This window comes from Rhinolophus ferrumequinum, chromosome 4 (assembly GCF_004115265.2).
Source record: "Rhinolophus ferrumequinum isolate MPI-CBG mRhiFer1 chromosome 4, mRhiFer1_v1.p, whole genome shotgun sequence".
NCBI lineage: Eukaryota > Metazoa > Chordata > Mammalia > Chiroptera > Rhinolophidae > Rhinolophus > Rhinolophus ferrumequinum.
The window spans coordinates 99,072,386-99,085,030 of record NC_046287.1 but is presented as its reverse complement, the minus strand read 5'-3'; positions in this window follow the sequence as shown (position 1 = coordinate 99,085,030).

The window sequence follows — 12,645 nt, the reverse complement described above, 5'->3', positions numbered from 1 at the left end:
ACAGCCTGGGAAAAGGTGAAAGTGCCTAACCTGGGGTCGGGAAGGGCGCTCTTGCCCCCCAGGGCTGGGCCTGCAGGACTGTTGAGGGATTAATGACAAGGCTGGTAAAACAAATGAACACCACCAACAACAATAACATTCTTCTAGCCTATTTGAAAAACTGATTACATTTGATTCAATGAGGATTCTAGTCAGTGAATAAACAGAGGACAGTGTTCTAGGCTAACTCTGCAAAGCACACAATACCAGGGAGCATTTGGAAAACAGTCTGTGCCTCAGGAGGTTGGAACAGGATGGGGTGGCGGGAGCGGAAGGGACATTCCAGCAGACAGGGCTCAAGGGGTCAGTTGAGGCCAGATCAATACACACTTGTTGAATTTCCTGCAAATTCTCATTGTTGAGATTCAGAGATGATTTTTGGAAGGGATTCAGTCTTTAATTTCCTCCATTTTGATTTTTTATTTACTACTTAAGGAATCCACTCATTCAACAAATCTTTGTTGGCTGTATTCAGCATAGACATGCATAATAATAGATGGTGCGCCTTTTTTTGAGAGCTTATTATAAGTCAGGTGCTGTGCTGGGTGCTTTCTTAATTCTTACGCGGCCCTATGACACAGGTACCATTAGAATCATCATTGTACGGATGAGGAAACGACCCCAAACAGTTAGATATCTTGCCCAAAGTCACACAGCCAAGAAGTGGTGGAACCAGAATACAAATGCAGAAGATACAGCCCTCCCTTCCTCTTCTCCATTTCCTGGGGCCAGAAGTCTCCCCATTCTTCCTGGTTCCTCTCACTCTACCCCTCACCTCTTACTTTCTTTAGGAATTTTTAAAAAAAAATCACCAAACACCACCCTGTCCAATTACCATATAAAAGTGTCAGTTGTAAAAGAGTAGGAAGCTAAAGTGCCACCTAGGAAACCCTGAGTATTCAGAGAAAAATGCCCCAGAATGGAAGGAGTAACAACAATGGAGACACAACACGCTGTGTTCATGGAAAGCCCCTGCTTTATCCTGTGTCCCTTCATGCAATCCTCTCTACCCCGCCGGTGGGGTATTCTACCCACTGCAGGTGGAGAAATGTTAAGTGACTTTTCCAAGTTCACACAAGTGACAGGCCCAGCCTGTCCCTGCCCGGGGAAGGTCTCAAGGGCCAGCTGGGACACAGCCTGGCTGGATCAGGACCAAGGACAGAGTTTCCTGCAGAGAAAATCGAAGCTTTAACCTCTTAAGGCAGGTGGCAGCTAGTCCCAGAACAGAGAAGAAAAACCAAACCCTGCTGTTTGCCAAAGAGACTGCTTTGCATTTTAAGCCTTTAAGGAAAACTCTATTTCATTCTTGAGTTCAGAGAAATGGTGAGATATAAAATTTCTGTATTTCTTAGAAGTTAACAAAAAACTGTATGGACTATTCCATGATTTTCTTGTTCCATACCTACTTTCAGTGTTTTTCAATAATTTTTTATCAGCGCTTCCCATAGAACCAAGCTTCACTAATCAGCTGCTGGTGCCCTGTGACTAAAACAGAGATTTAATTCCCTCTTTCTTTTGGAGTCAAGAAATCCTTTCTGCTTCTTCTCCAGGCAGGCTTGTCAACAGGCCTTTCTTCCCACTAGTACTTCTCTAGTACACAGAGAAGCTTCCCTGTTTCCTCTTGGTGAAAGCACACCGTAATCACAGCAAAAAGACGGAATCTATTTTGGGACCACGCATTAGGAAGAACTAAATGAGCAAATGAATGACGGACGTCATTCCCAGAGTAGAGGGCAGCCTGCCAAAAATGGAAGACAGAAAACACATCTCTGATAGATTCTATCACGCGGATATAATTCTTTATGTATCATCTCACTTTACTCCTCCATCGGAAAAAGTGAACAAACATAAATGATCTTTTCTGTGGGCACAGTTGGCAGATAAACACAGACTCAGCTGCAAAAACCTGATGACACAGGAGCTGCTCTCCATGAATTTTCTTTGAGCAATGAAGATAAACGACAAAGGGCAATGGGGACCGGGTTGTTTCACTGTGTTCGCTGCTCGGCGGATGGGTTGTCGTAATCAGTGGAGCAGACCTCAGTTCCGGTCTTTCTCTGAAATCCATGACCCAGTACCATTGGGAGCTGGATCATAAAGCACGCTATGCTTAGAGGCGGAAGAAGCTTGCAATTAAAAGCAAGGCCATCCAAGGCACTGTAATAAGTTATCCATCTGGAGGGAATTGAGAGCAACTTGCTTAAAGGAGAAAAGCAGACCGCTGGAGATTGGATTCAGTTCAAAGCCAGCTGACATGCGTTTGTCAGCAAAGGACAGAACTACTCAAAACAGGGGAAAATGTGCTTCAACCTGGAGCCTCTCCTAACCTGGAGCTAGTGCCTCACTGATGCAAGGCCTCGGGGTTGCCTTGCCTTGTTGCGAAAGGTGTGCTCGGACAATCAATGAGCAGGGGCAAACCAGTCACCCCACCAGCCACACCAAGGTGACCAGCAGATCATGCCAAACACCTTTCTCTACTTTTCCCCTCAAGTTACCTTGCTCAGGGCAAGTCTCAGGTGGGTTTCTGGGGGCTTCTGGGCTCCCTCCATCCTCTCCTCCACTTATCCCCTTAGCCACTTAGCCTGTTGCTGGACGCCCTCTGCCCCCTCCTCCCCTCCCAGGGCCCTAACCCCATCCTCGGGGGCTGCAGTGGATGCCCTCAGTTCTGGCGGAGACTTTGCTCAGTCCTTCCAGATTCTTCAGCATCGGGTCTCTCTATGGCGAATGGGCCTTTCTCATTCCCCACTGGGGTCTTCAGGCCCCAGGAGCATGACACTCTGTGCCGGAGAACCTAAGCCACCAGACAAACACCACACATGAAGCACCATGATTGGACTGGGTAGGATGGCAGGTTTGAGTTGTCAGGGTAGCAGGTTCATACAAAGCAGGGATGCCCGGGAAGAGGAAGCCCTTGTGCAGAAGGGGCTGTGGGCGGGAGGGCAGCACAGGGAGCCCCTTGACTTACTGAGCACCAGAGACAGCAGGTTGCTACAGTGGCCCCCAGGGCAGCCAGCACTGCTCTCGGCCTGCTGAGACTGCGGCAGGCTAGGCCAAGGTGCTGGGCCAAGTAGTCACAGCCTGCAGGGGACACAGACACAGACACCCCGGCGTGTCAGAAGAACAATCAGCAGTGCAGGGAGAGATGGATCAGCAGCTACAAGGGGTCTGTGCTCACTCAGAAGGGCTTTGTGGGGAGATGCTCCTGCAAGGAGAGCCTCTTTAACCGCGCTGCAGACGGACTCACCAGGAGAGCCTGCCAAATCCAGACGCCTGCACAAGGAGACCCAGAAGCCTGAGGATTTGGCTGTGGCAAGCCTCCCGTCTCCAGACACTGAATTGGGGTTGTAACAGAGAGAGGGAAATTGCCTTAATGCTCCGTAGTAGCTGCTGTTTCCAAAGCTGGAACGCTGACATCGTCAGCTACCTAGGAGCTGTGTGCTGTTCTTCGGGCCACGAGACCTTAATTGACAAACATTAGAATTGGAATAATATGCCAGTGCTCTTGATCTGTACCTGAAAATCAGAAATTCACTTCTGGAAATCTCCTAAGTGGACGCTGTCTGTACACACTGATTTATTTCAGAAGACAGCACATCTGCAAAGCACTGTCTCAGTGCTTGACGGGGGCGGTGCTGCGTCTCCTGGGGCATAGTCGCTGCTAGGTCATGGGGATGCACTTTGAGGAAACCCAGGGCTGGGGCGTGGGGGGTCTTTAGAACCTGCAGCTTCAACTGAAAAACACTGGGGCCTCCTCCCACGCCCCTCCCAGCCCAGACCCTTCTCAACACTCCAGCCCCACCCCCGCCCTCTTTTACAGCTTTTCTCCAGCGAACTATTTCCAATTTTAATTTTGTTTCCTCAGCAATTCCTGATGGATGTTATCTATTATTACCCTTAAACAAGAACAAGCTGCACTCTCCAGGGTTGGCAGCTCAAAGGAATTTTTAAAAAAGAAAACCAAAAAGGAGAAAGAAATGCCCCTCTCATGTTTCTGAAAGAGTCATTCTTTCCCGGGAACCGGGAAGGACTCCGCCCTCCTCTATGCAGCTGGACTCCGTTTTGTTATTAGGTGAGTGGCAGTTCATCAGTGCCTGCTGCTCCAGCCATAGCCTGATCGCTTGGCAATTACCTGATGAATTGTTATTTCTGGGACACAAGCCAACTATGTCCCTGTAGGAGAATCTGGGCCCAGGAAAAGCAGCAACAAAAAAGTAAACAATGTTAGATGGATGAGATGATATGCTAGAGGAAGTTTCCCCATCAGTAAGAATTTACTAAGCATTTAGGACAGGTAGAAAGCTCCCTACGTGTCCAGATGAAAATACCACTCTCTCCTTAAAAGAAAAGACACCATTGTTTCAGGGGCAAATTCTGGATGTTTTCCAGAATGTGCTCCATGAAGCACTAGTTTTATGAAGAGCTCAACTAAAACAGCAAAAAAACCTTTCTGTGTTCACATAAATTATGCAAACATTGAATACTTGATACCTTCTCTAGGACACTCATAGTCCACTTTAACCTCTGAGTTATCTGCAAGTGTGTTGTTTAATGTCTAGATATTAAGAGTTTCCCTACATGTCACATTGTGCTGATTTCCAATTGAATCCCGTTGTAAGAATTTACTAAGCATTTAGGACAGGTAGAAAGCTCCCTATGTGTCCAGATGAAAATACCACTCTCTCCTTAAAAGAAAAGACACCATTGTTTCAGGGGCAAATTCCCCTTTGTGTGATGTCAGGTTTCTTTTACATCTATTGGAATTTGTGTTATGGTCACTATACTATGTGTATTTGAAAAGAATGTTTATCCTGCAGTCGTCAGAGGATGCACACTGAAAATGTTAATGAGGTCAAGGTGATGAGTAGTGTTTAGGTATTCTATGTCATTACGGATTTTTTGGGGTCCAGTTCTGTCAATTGCTGAGATCATTTTAGAATGGTTTCTCTCTCTAATTTTGTCCATTTTGCTTCATGTATCTTGAGTCTCTGTTCTCAGTTGCGTACACCCTTAAATTGTTCTGTCTTCCTGATGAAATTTTCATTTCATCCTTATGGCATGCCCATATTTATCTCTGGTAATACTCTTTGGTTTGAAGTCTATTTTACATGATATTAAAATAGCCCTTCTTGCCTGTTTGCATGGTGTAGCTTTTATTTTCAACCTTTTTGGGCCTTTATATTTAAAGTGTGTGTCTTGTAGGCAGAAAATAGTAGAGTCTTGCTTTTTTAACCCACTCTGTTAATTTATCTTTTTTAACTGCAGAGTTTAGACCATTACTTTTTAGTCTGATTATTAATATGATTAGATTTAGGTCTACTATTTTAGCATTTGATTTCTTTTTGTCTCTCTTTCTTTTTTGTCCCCTCTTCATCTTTTGCTGCCTTTTTTGGGTTATTTGAATACTTTTCATATTGCATTTTAATTTATTTGTTCAGTTGTTTTGTTTGTTCTTTAGTGGTTGCTCTAGGTATTAAAAATATATATATCTACCTTTCAAAGTCTACTTAGAGTTAATATTGAAACAAATTAGAAACCTTGCAAGCTTTAATCTTCCTACACTGATCTTTATATTGTGTTGTCATATGTATTATTTCTGTACACGTTGTAAACTACAAAGATATTTTTATAATTTTTGCTTTCAACGGTCACACATCTATTACGGAATGCAAGAGGGGGAAATGGTCTTTTATCTTGGCCATTTTTGTTGCTCTTCTTTCATTCCAAGACCCAACTTTCTCTTTGTTGTCATTTTTGGAACAGCCAGAGAACCTCCTTCAACATTTCTTTTAGAGTATGTCTTCTGCTAGTGAATTTTTCTTAGCTTTTCTTCATCTGAGAATCTTTGGTTTTTTTGCCTTGATTCCGATGGATATTTTTGCTGGATTCAGAATGCTGAGTTGACAGTTCTTTTCTTTCATGTATCTTGAAGGTGTTATTCCATTAGTTTCCATGGTTTTTGAAGAGAGATGTACGATTATTTGAATTATTGTTCCCTATGCATAATGTATCATTTTTCTGTAGCTGCCTTCAAAATCTTTTCTTTATCTTTGGGTTTTAGCAGTTTGATTATGATGTGTCTAGGCATTTTAAGATAATTTATCTTGTTTAGGGTTCCATGAGCTTCTTAAATCTGTAAATTTATGTCTTTGTGACCAAATTTGGGAAATTTATGGCCATAAGTTTTTCAAATGTTTTTTGTTTCAATCATTCTTTTCCCTCTTTCTTGGACGTCAATGAAATGTATGTGAGCACTTTCGATATCGTCCCACAGAACCCTGAGTGTTCATTTATCTTCAGTTTTGTCTGTCTTCTTATTAGATAAGATTTCATTGACTCTTCCATTGAACCCCCAGTGAATTTTTCTATTTCACATATTAAATATTTCAATTATCCACTTGATTCCTTTTTATAGTTTCTATTTTCCTGATGAGAACGCCTATATTTTTATTTATTTCAAATCTGTATATATATATATTTTCACCTCATGGAGCATAGTTTTAATGCTGTTTGAAGTCTTTGTCTGATAATCCCAACGTCTGGGTCATCCTGGCTTTGGCATCTGTTGGTTGTCTTTTCCCTTGAGAATTCATCACATTTTCCTGGTTCTTTGTATATCGAGAAATTTTGGATTGTGTCCTGAACATGGTGAATGTTATGTCAAACACACTCTTGAGTCCTATTGTAATACTGCAGAGGATGGCAGTGGTTTTATTTTAGTTCTGTCTCACCTTCTGTCTGTCTTGTGCATGTGTATCACTCAGGGGTAATGCTGAGACTTGGGAAGGTTTGTATACAGAATTGGGAGACCCCCTCTTTCTGGCCGTCTCCATTCTGGGTGTCCCCCTCACTCTCCAGTCCTCAGGAGATATCTATTCTTAGTTTTCTGACCATAGAGATGTGATTTCTTTTGGAGTTTCAGCTACTTATGGGACCACGCTGCCACGTTCCTTAGTGACTAGAAGCCATTCTCAGAGCAACACCATGAGAGGGAGGGAGAGATGGAAGCTCACCTTGTGTGGTCCCTTCTCAAAGTTTTGAGTCCCCTCAACAATCCACCTGCTTTTATATACTTTCTGGAGTCAGATTCCTCAGGTATTATTATTATTATTTTGCATGGTTTCCATTCAGAATTTTGAGTTGTAATCTGTTGGGAGAGGCAGTTGTGTGCAGTCTGTGGACTTCCGCTCGGCTCTATAAGAATGGGCCTTGGGCCGGGAACATTGCCTTACTGAGAGATAAAGAGCCCTCACAGCCTAGGCTGGGCTCGTCTCCTTGTGAGGGGATACCGTTCCCGGTTTCAGACTCTATGTATGCTCCTCTGGTCTGCTTAAGTGCATGTGTCAATGGCCCTCAGGTACACCCCGGATTTCTGTATTTCAGAACCCACAGAGGAGGGGTTGCGTCCTTTCATTGCAGCACAAAGTGGGCTTCAGGAAATCACACTGCCCACAGCAGCTGTGGAATGGGTCCACTGGCCACGGGGGACCAATGCATTACAAGGGGCCGGATCTCATGCACTCTCTCTCCTCTTGGTATAAGGTAACACTGCACCATTGAGCCTGAGGTACACGTTCTCTATTTTCAGTCATCTCAAATCGTGCACTCGTTTCTTCCGTGAAAGGCACTTATGTTAACCCCAGCCACTCTTGTTATATTCTATCCGCAGCACAGCCTGGCCACCCGGTGAATGGTTAAACACAATCAGATGACAGAGTGGGCTCCGGTGGGTTTATGTTGCTTTTGTGAAACTGAAACCTCACAGAGCACTTTAGAATATGAAAGGCTCTGAAAAGTCATGACTGTTATCTTGGCAGAATACCACCTTTTCCAAGTTTACATATGTGAGTTTAAAACTTTCCCACATGTTTATTTATAGTAAATATTCAATACAGATGCCCTTCACTAACAATAGGCCTACGTACTGATAAACCATCCTAAGTTGAAAATATCGTTTAAATTGAAAATGCATTTACTATACCTCACCTACTGAACGTCATAGCCTCGCCTACCTTAAACGTGCTCAGGACACTTACATTAGCTGGCAGTTGGGCCATTATCTCGATTTTCATCTGAATATCATGCGTTCCTCTTCTTCTCACCAGAAGCAGGAGACATGGATGGATGTCTTGTAGACATGCTGGGATGGGAAAACAAAATACACAATATCCAAAGCACCCTGGCAACACAGGACACTGGGGTATTGGTTGTTGACCCTGGGGAGCGTGCGGCTGACTGGCAGCCGAGGCTCGATGTCACTGCCCGGTGTCACCAGAGAGTGTGGTACCAAACATGGCGGGTCTTGGAAATGATCGAAATTCAAAACTCAAAGTACGAAAGTTTCTGCTGAATGCGTATTGCTTTTGCATCATCATAAAGTCAAAAAATCATAAGTTGAACCATTCTAAGTGGAGTACCGTGTGTACAGATGTGTTGAATTTAATTTTTTTTAATTAAAGTTTATTGGGCTGACAATTGTTAGCAAAGTTACATAGGTTTCAGCTGTACAATTCTGTAATACATCATCTCTGTATCATATTGTGTGCTCACCACCCAGAGTCAGTTCTCCTTCCATCACCATGTATTTGATCCCCTTTACCCGCATCTACCACCCTCCTCCCCCTTGAATTGAATTTTACGAATTCATTGCTTTTAGGACCGTATCTTAAAATAAATAGAGACGGATATCTTAAACCAATAGCCAACAAAGAGAGAAGCATTCTCTTTTCCCTTCATATTCGTGCCCTGGCTCATAACACGGGAATATCCCCAACACTTCTTGGCTCCATGGGGAAGAATTAGGGCCCAAGTTTTTGTTTGTTTGTTTCCCTCTCACTCCCCATGCTCTCTTCCCCATGAGCGAATGGTGAACATCTGTCATTTTTTGGTCTCTGTTTTCCAAATGATGGTTTATAACAATCATTTGGTGAATATAACTGCCTATTCTTGGGCCCATGGCTTGGCTCTCTGAGTCTTACTTATCCGGCTCCATGGGATGGGAGGCAGGCTGCAGTTGTCCATGGCGGGCTGAGTGTAGGCCGACCCCACCCCCTCGGCATGCACGTCTCAGGCCTTCACTGCAAGGGAGAGGGAAGATAGAAAGAGAATCCATTCCAGTGGCAGGGTGCAAACTGCATTATCCAATATATCCCAATTCAACAGCAATTAAATGAATATTGTATGTTAATTTCATCTGGGATCTCTGTCTAGCTCTCCGTTAGCTTGAACTCTGGGGGTGGGGTTAGGCTCACACAGAACCCCCAACAGCCAAAATCATTTCTTTGTGTGAAATCTTGGAGGTTGTGGAAAAGGCAATGAAACAGAGAAGTATACTACAATGTCGTGTCCCGCGTGACACGAGTTGTGAGGAGCGAGGAGGGCGGCTCAGGGTTAAGAAAAGACAGTGGCCATGAATAGAGTTTAAGCAGGGATCCCCAATCTCAAGGACTGGAAGCCCCGAATTGGGCCTCGTATCAGCTTTTATTAGTTAGGTGGGGAAGTAAAGGAGATAAAGCTTGTCAATCTCAAGATCTGTGACTCCCATACACCATAATAGGAAACCGATTTAAGTCAATCACCCTTGCCTGCAGGCAGCTGGACCGTAAGTCTCAACTTCCCCAAGGGACAAAACCTATATGCATATGAATAGATGGAGAGCACCTCATTGAATCACTTCCCTTGCAAGTTTTGGGAAGGAATGCAGCCACAGAGGCTGAGGCTTTCCTTAGCCTGAGGAAGGTGGGGGGCTGTGCCCACCTCTGTGAACCCCGTGGGTTCTCCTGTTGGTCCCCATGTGACTGCGCGTGGCTTGAGTTGTTCCTTCCGTGAGGAATCTTACTCGTCATTGACTGTCCAGTCATCTTTCTGGGACCACACAGGGAGGCATAAGGTGCAAACACAAAGGTTTAGCAAAGTCCCTGAAAGGATCCATCTTACAGACTCTCCTTTCTTTGGGGGCAGGTAGAAGGAGACAGATGGTTAGGCTGTTGCGTGGCCACACTACAATCATCATAAAAATGACAGTTATTGCTGGTGTTAATGTCTCCCTCACTACCCACCAGATACTGTTGCTGTGTCCCAGGACACACCTGTAAGGAAACAACCTCACCCTCACTCTGCTCGGAGGAAATGGGCCCTGCGTGGTCATGTGACTAGGGAGGCTCAGAGCTGGGTCTTGAACTCAGGACTCAGGACTCAAAATCTTAGGCTCTGTCCACTGAGGTCCCCTCCTAGCACCTCTATTATTTAACTTCAGCTCCTCAGAGCTGCATATTATTAAACAAAATAATAGGTATACATATTAGAAAAGCAGAGGAAAAATATTTGTGGACAATTTAGCTGCATGATAGAAAATTCAAGACAATCAGGTGAAAAATGGTGAGAATTTTTTTTTTATCACGAGGGACAAAAAAAATCCTTTTTTTCCTTTCACCACGAGGGACAAAATGACAAGAAGTAATGGGTGTTACAAGGCTTTTCTGAATTTGCCCAGGTACTCTCAAGAATAAAAACATGTTCATCATAATCCTAACGAGTTTAACTCATATCCTCAGAGAATCATTCAACTTCCATCTCTTTAGGGAAGCATGCAGTCTTATATAAAGAGATGAACAATAAAAGATGCCAATTTACTCTTTTTTTTTTTTTATGAAGAAGGAAGAGCATCAGCATTTCATCTCAGATATCTACATTCAAGGTCTGGGTTTGTTGTATCACGTGTAATGTTCAGGAGATAATAAGAGGTGAGTAAATTATATTGCTGGAATCATATTTCATTGAACAAATCTCAGTCAGGGAAGAAAAGGATCATTTCTAGGACCCTTTGGTTCACATTTTGGAGATTGGCAGCCAGTTGCGTAAGTTATGATTCCAGCAGAATAGAGGGGAGATGCTGCTATTTATTTGTAAATGCTGGGTTTTCATTTCAGTCGATATTACCTCATTATGTTTGTGGCTCCATAAAGCAAGCCCAGGACATCAGGGTCAGACAAAATCTGACCACAGGAAAGAATGGGAAGAGAATGGTGGTGGGAGGTGGCTCTTTAGCTTGTCGAGCTCCCAGGGTTTTCATCATTTAGTCTTATCAGTACTAGTTTTCCATAGTGAGTCATCTGTATGGGTTTTTATTCCCATAAAAATTGGCAATTGAGGTCAGACTCTGAGTTCATGAAAGTTCATGGACACCACCCTGATATAGTCACCGCTTTTCCAGTGAAACTGGAAAAACAAAATCAAGCTGCACCAAAGCTCGTGGGAAGCTCAGGAATGGATGCTGCGTACTCTGGCTTGAAGTCTGTCTTGAAGTGAGATTTTGGGGGCTCTCTGCTGACCATTTTCTATGTGGAATGAGACCAGTAAGCTTTTCTGAGCCATGGATTTTCCATTTCAGAAGAGGGCTATAACCATCATCTTAGCAAATCATTTAACCCCAGGTGCTCCTTATTTTGCCTCTGAAAGCATAAAGTGCTCGCATGACACTAGGCCTGAAACCCAGTAGAACAGCCATCTGAGTGTTTGCTCTGTTCCGTCCAAAAGAACGCAAGGTTCCTTAGTAAACTGAGCTTAAAAGCATCTCAGTCTTCTCTAATGCTTTTCATTTAATCATTCGTTCATTTATTCCAGAAACATATACAGAGTGACAGCCCTGGGGACACAGAGGTGACAAGCAGATTGCTTGGGGTCCATGGTCCAGTGGGAGAGAGGGTCGAGCCAAGAGGTAAGGAGCCGGCAACATGCCAAGTGCTGCAACAAAAGGGAGCGGAAAATTCTGAGCACACGGCAGAGGGCCCCTCATCTCCTGGGAGAATCAGCTGGGCCTTCCAGTGATGCCTTCAGCAGGAGTGTCCCAGACAAAGAACAAAACCTCAGCAGGGGCTGATGTCTCAGAGGCCTCTCCATGTGCTTGCCCTTTCAGAAGCCTGGGACCTGCAACAAGCACTGGCACAGGAGACTCCTCCATGAATTCCACCCCTTGCCCCCATCCCTGCCTGGGCCACAAGCCCTCCCCGGTCCTACTCCCTTCCGTGGCTCCCTGACACTTGACTGTTATTCTCTGTTTATGCTTCTCCCTCTCCACCTAAACTATAAGCCCCTGAGGGTTTTGGACCCCAACTTGGCACAGTGTTGACATACAGAAAGCATCTAAGACATTTTTGCAGAACTACTCATTGAAGTGATAATAATATGTTAATAGTAGTATAAAATATTATATTAACATATCATTATTTCATTTTATATACCGGGGGAGCCAAAAAATGTATCTAAGTGGACACTTTGGTCAACGTTGCTCAAGCAGTAGTTCGCCGTAATCAGAAGTGTCTGGACGCTGATGGGAACCACTTTGAGCACCTCTTGTCATTGCAGAAGTCAAACGTGACTTGTATTCATCTTTTGTTATCGGTATATATTGAGTATTACAATTTCAATAGTTTTTTCCTTTCTTAAAATGTGTATACATTTTTTTGGCACCCTGTGTATTATAAACCATGTGTTATTTAATTAATGTATTAATAGGCTATTAGTACACTGCATTGTTATGATTATTATTCAGAGATCAGAGTCCTGAGAACTCTTACAAACCTTCACGCCTCCATCACATTCCTTGGCTTT